This window comes from Hippichthys cyanospilos, chromosome 20, assembly GCF_059441005.1.
Source record: "Hippichthys cyanospilos isolate Australia breed blue-spotted pipefish chromosome 20, RoL_Hcya_1.0, whole genome shotgun sequence".
Taxonomy (NCBI): domain Eukaryota; kingdom Metazoa; phylum Chordata; class Actinopteri; order Syngnathiformes; family Syngnathidae; genus Hippichthys; species Hippichthys cyanospilos.
Window position 1 is genome coordinate 12,532,189 of NC_142388.1, and position 6,424 is coordinate 12,538,612.

Consider the following 6,424-nt stretch of genomic DNA (forward strand, 5'->3'; position numbering starts at 1 on the left):
AGCTTGCGCAAAGATGCTAAAAGAAAAGTAATAAGGCCTTTGATTATGAATTGTTAAAACAAATTACTAAAAAAAAAGTAACGAGGCATTTTTTTTAAATGTAGCAAGTAAAAATTACAATATTAGTGTTTTAAATGTAGGGAGTAAAAGAAAAAAGTTGTAAGAAAAAATACATCTAAAAGTACAAAGTATGGGCAAAATTTAATTAAGTACAGTAACGAAATATTTGTACTCCGTTACTTCCTATCACTTCCCAATGTAAGTTGTACTTACTTTGTAAGAATGTTGATGTATGATGATATGGCCAAAATTTGTTTGTTGATCCAACAACTTGTGAATGTGGATAACATGCTAGCTAATATTAGTTATCTTCATCATGTTATATAGGGCTGACCTGTATGTGTTGAGCTCTTTCGCATTTTTGTTTGTGCCAGGTATTTCCCTTGATTTTTTTAAATTTCCCCATTTTTGTACACACACCCCCTAATCACACACACACACACACACGCACACACGCACACACACACACACACACACACACACACACAATCCTCAACACGAGTGAACTCTTGATGGCACCATTGAGTAAATGACACGTACTGAAGTGCATTTCCAACAGTAATTATCTTCAGTTTATTACATTTGTAAAATACTGTTAAATATCCATCCGCCGCATGTAAATTAGCAGTACCATGAGTTTAAAAAAAAAACAGTCTTGTTGAATTCAACATTAGATTTAACATTTGATTGTTAAATAGTAACAGTTGACTGCATTATAACTGCGTATTGCTGTTAATTTTTATGTTATCAAATCATCTTCTTTTTTTTATTGTAAACCACCAGTGATAGGAAAGTACACAGATTGTTTACTCGAGTAAACATGTAGAAACCCATGTAAAGTCTGGCGAGTAAAAGTAAAAATGCTGATCCAAATATCAACTAAAGTAAAAGTAAAGGCTCTGAAATATGCTTTAAAGTACAGGGTGATTCAAAATGATCCAACACATTTGTAAGTTTAATAAAAGAAAAATAAAGAAACCAAAAGTGTTTTTATTTTTTTAAATAGTACATGTAAGGCCATTATGTTCCATTAGGTTTTAATATTAAATCAGTTGGAGGTGTTCATAAAAGTTGATTTTCGTTTCAATGCTGATTCCAGTAGCTCTGAAGCTGGTAAACCATAACAAGATTGTGTTACTAGTTGATACGGGATCATGTCTTTCCAAGTTTGAAGTGCAAACAGAACACTCGTTGTGTTGCAGTTCCAGTGAGTGGCTGCTGGCTTCGCCTCCTGAACCTCTGCTTCTTCTACTGTGTTTTATTCAATGCTAGCTGCTAGCCTAGGGCAGTGGTCCCCAACCTTTTGATCACCACGGACCGGTCAATGCCTTAGATTTATATTGCGGAGGGGGGGGTTGCCTACTCTTAGCACCACATCATCCTTCTCACTCACTATGTATGTAATATCAACAGTGGCCAGAGGCGGCACCAAAATAACAAAGCTCAAGCACAAACGTATGAACGTGCACACCGAACGCCGAATCATTTGCCGAATCACTGCGCTCATTCGCGGGGCTTTCTGTCGCTGTTGTACATTCACCGAATCACTACGCTCATTCGCGGGGCTTTCAGTCGCTGTTGAACTTTTTGCCCCCTTTTTTTGCGCGAGGAGAGGGGAGGGGAGTGGAGCGAGCTTGCTGTGCACTTACGGTAGATCCGGAAAGAAGAGAATTGCTGAGAACTTTCACTTTTCTGGGATGTGACAGAGCCACTATTTTTACCGACAGCACCTTTATTCTTTGCGGCAATACTCGCCTGCCAAAAAGTTTCAATGTCGCATTCAAGTGGCCGAGACTGTGCTAAATATTGTGCTGACAATGCTGCGCTATCGTTAGCTTAGCACAGTAACTACGGTTCAACAGCTGTTAAGTGAAGCAAATGCTGCACATACCAGTTGTCCCAAATTCTCGCTTCCGCCTTTCTACAAGCCAGGTGAGTGCTCTTGCTTGGCTCTGTTTTGTATTGAAAGCTCAGCTGGCCGTGTTGGATCGCTACCGGTGACCGCAAAGCGGCCGCCATGATTCATTCCTGCCCCCTGCATGAGCAGTTGAATGTTCCTGAAGTAGAATGGCTGTCACAACGCAAAACGCGGAAAAAGTAAAAAAAAAAAAAACAAAAAAAAAAACTTTTTTTTGGCTATGTCACGCTGTGCGAAATTTTGCTTCTCGTGACCGCGCACGGCCATTCGCGTCACTCCATTCGCGTCCATCGCGTCGCCCGATGTGCATTCTCGCCCAGTCGCGCGAACTCCATTGACTACAATCTAAAACCCTCCACTTTTTCCCCTCGTTCGCGTTCAGTGTGCACGTACCATTAAACTAAATCATCCCCAAAACATTATTTCGGGTGCAGCCCGATACCAGTTGATCCACGGACCGCTACCGGTCCGCGGACCAGGCATTGGGGACCACTGGCCTAGGGTACCTACCACTATCTTCTCTGCTTTACAGGTAATGTGGTGCTGACAGTTTTGTGATATACCTGTGTTTTGTTTTTTTGTTTTTTAATTTTAGCAGCAGTCTGACTAATTGGTCAAAAGGTGGTATATTTCATTTGCGCAAAGATGCTGAAAGTAAAGTAATGACCCCTTGAAAAAAATGTAGCAAGGAGAAGGTACAATATTTGTGTTTTAAATGTAGGGAGTAAAATGATAAAGTAGGCAGAAAAAAGAGGTAAAGTTATTTTGTTAATTGTTCTTTTAGCTGCATCGCCTTTAAACAAGTATATGTGGAATTAGTTTCCAGTGAGGGTCTGGCTCTGCCAAGGCTCCCCTTGGTCATTGTTGGGTAAGCTCTATGGATATCTCAGGGTGAATCTCGACTGTAGATCTGGTGCTTCAGATTTCTATCTTGCCAGAGTGCCACGTCATGGCCAGGATGTTTGGAAGGCGGTTAAGGCATGATGGCAGAAAAAGGAGGAGGCCAGCGCTGGTTCAGTTATTAATCCCAGTTTACAATGAACATTCCAATGTTCCAGTTTTATCCAAAGTCTGATAAATGTGTACGTACATCCTGTCCATTGAATGGATTTGACTGAATTAGGTATATGGTCTGAAATGTAAAAATTTTCAGCTGTTGATGTGCATCAAGACATTTCTTGTGTTTGGGCTCAAAAATGGTTGAAAAACACTGTTCGAGAATAATAATGTAATGATGCACAATATATAGACTCGACAGAGTTAGCCATATCTCACCTTGTTTTTGCATCTGAAGCAATTGATAGTACAGTATTTTAACATGTTAATGTAAAGACTTTAGCAAACTGCATTTGGGCTAACTTGTTTTCCGGTCTCTTGTGATGGCCCTCCGATTCAGTGGAAATTCTACTCGTGGTGGACACTCCGACCAACACAGAGCCGCCAGAGATCATCACTCAACTCAAGAATGCTGTAGATAATATCCCCTTAGCATTCAAGATAGCAAACAATTTAACACTGGAGAGTTGGAATTTGACCACGGGTAAGAATCACTGTCGTCTGATGATTGGCCCCCTGGACTAGTCGTACTCGCAGTTTCCAAATGAATGTTTTTAAAAAGGTTACTAAAGTGTACTTTCCTATGAATGCCCTTATTTAGCCTGCTTCCCACACTCTCCTGGAGGACCTGAGTGTCAATGTGAGGATTCCTTTGTTTGGCCCTGTGACATCTGTAAGACCTATGGTGCATGCAGCGATAATGCTACAATGAGCTCCTGTGACTGCATAAATGGAATCCCACCCGGACAGACCTGCAAAGCAGTCTCAGGTAAGTGTTGCTCTTGTGAAAGCATTGAACCAATTTTACTTAAGTCATGCAGAGCTCCTGTCCATCCATCTATTTTCCTTTGCTCAACCGGATTTTCGTGGCCCAAACAAGGTTGCCCGGTTTTACTTGTGTCCGGCCAACCCCTCCACTTCTGCTGGGATGTTGTTGGGCCGGCTCTGAGACAAGGTCCCAGTATCTTTACACTAGGCATGGAACCATCACAGGTAGTCTACAACAATTGCAAACAATTTGCGAACAGAAGTGATGCAGTTTAAAGGTGACCAAACTGCTTGACCTTTACTCTAGACTTGCCTCAAATATTGCATTTAAAAATAAGATCGGCTGAATCCTTGGACAAAGGACAGCATTTTAGCAATGATTACAACGGCCAACTGGAACACCTCTTCACTTCTGCTTTTTTGGCCTGCTGTGAGACATAGTAAGCTCAACTCATGCTAGATGTTCCCAGATCATTTTTCTTTTAGCAGTCTGTGAGACATCTCTTCAAGATGAGAGATTCTGCACATTGGGCTCCTCATGTCATGGAGAAACACTTGTTTTAACTGCCTGCTGCTACGACAAGTGTTTGACCCTGAATCTCATGTTTGGTCACCACTCAATGCTTTTCACCATCAATTAGTGTGGGTTGGTCGGTGTGAATTTATATCCGGGACTTCCAGTTTGTTTTCCATCTTAATTCCCTTCAAGAGTTCTAGTCACTAAATGCGTTACTTCTGAGTCCACAAAAATCTTCCTGTGGATCTCACATCGAAGGACACTTAAAAGCAAGACATTCACAGACCTGAACTCTTCTATCGAGCAAACTGTTTATTTTTACATTTAGTATCACTGATGGCTCGGCGGTAGAGTCGTCGTCTCCCAGTTGGGAGGCTGTGGCTTCGATCCCCCGAGCATCAAAACCAACCGACTCACCGAACCCCTTGGGTTCGATCGAACCCAGGTTAAGAAGCACTGATTTAAATGATCAACTTGACTGCAGCTGTTACTTTTTTTTTTTTTAATTGTAAAACAGTTTTCCATTAGATGGAAGACAAGTCTCTTACGCCAAGACTATTTCTGCATCAGAGAAAAAGTATTTGATGAACCCTCAGCGGTTTACAAACCGTTCAGAGTTTACATTGCAGCGGCATGGCTCGGCGGTAGAGTGGTCGTCTCCCAGTTGAGAGACTGTGGGTTTGATCCCCCGACCATCAAGACCATGTCGAAGTGTCCATCAGCAAAACACTGAACCCTCAGTTACTCCTGATGCTGCGTCATCAGTTGGTAAATGACTAGTTAGTGTAAAGCGCTTTGAGTACCCAAGGTAGAAAAGAAGTGAAAATCCAAGTCCATAGCCTCTTTCCCACCCAGATAAAAGAGTGTTAAACTCTCCTGTAGTCCCAAAATCTCATGTGATCCCATTGACAAAACGAACAATAGAAAGCAAATGGATGGAGAAAAATTAACATAAACCTTATTTTTTTAACATTATATAATGATATTTAAATATGTTTTAAAATTTGCTCCACAGATGTCAGCCCATGTCCACGACCACTTGAAGGTATTGTATAAAAACCTTTGTCCACTGTTCCCAGTCATGTTATTGGATCTTTGAAGAAAATATGAAGGACTAACATCGTATTGATGTTTTTAGTACCTGCACAGTTTAAGATAGTAGTCATGATTATCAAATCAAAAAATATTTCCTACTCTTGATTTAAGATTTTGAAGTGATTCCACGAAGTTGATTCTTTATAAACTCGACAGGTTAGTTACATTTTTGTTATCTTAATGGAAATCTAAATCTCAAATGATGTACAGTGATCCCACCTATTTCAAGGTCTCAGTACTTCGCGTTTTTTTTCCAGGAAAACTAAAAAATATTTCAAAATAAAAAAACATTTAAAAAATGTGCAAAAATGTACAAAAATTGAAAAAAAGCAAAAAAGTACATTATACAGTACTGTATTAATCAAATAACGAAGTCATATTAGTTAATAACTATGTGAAGAATTCTTCAAGCGTTAGAGTTTGTGACGTTTTTATCTTATTTTGAAATGCATGCTTTTAATTTGTCGGGTCGCGTTGCATTTCCGTTTCCTGTTTTACGTTCTCTGTGTGTCATTCAGCTCGTTATGGTGACATAGTGAATGACAACGTAAGCTCATAGTTATAGTTTATTATCATTTATGTTGATAACGCACGCTACTGCCTATGTTTAGTAAGCGATGAGTGTTTATTCTGTTTGTGTTCGTTTGTGTAGAGGTTGCACTTTATAGTTAGTAGTTGTTGCTAACCCGCTAATGTCGGCTAAAAATACAGTAACTTCATAGATTAAAGTTCGGCAAGTGTTTATATGTTAGTTTACTGACTTTAGTCAACAGATACTACATGATACACCATACATGAGCCAAAATAAATGTGAAGTTCAACGCGATGACTTGCGTACTCTTTCACTGGTATTTTGCAGATAACCAGTCCTGAGAACAAATTCTCATCAAACTAAGTAATATTAGTTATTTAATTAATATACAATAATGTTAATAAGGATAATGTAATGTTAAATAATAGAAGGGAAATAAAATAGGCAAAAAATACAAAACAAAAAGGTTGTTTTGGGG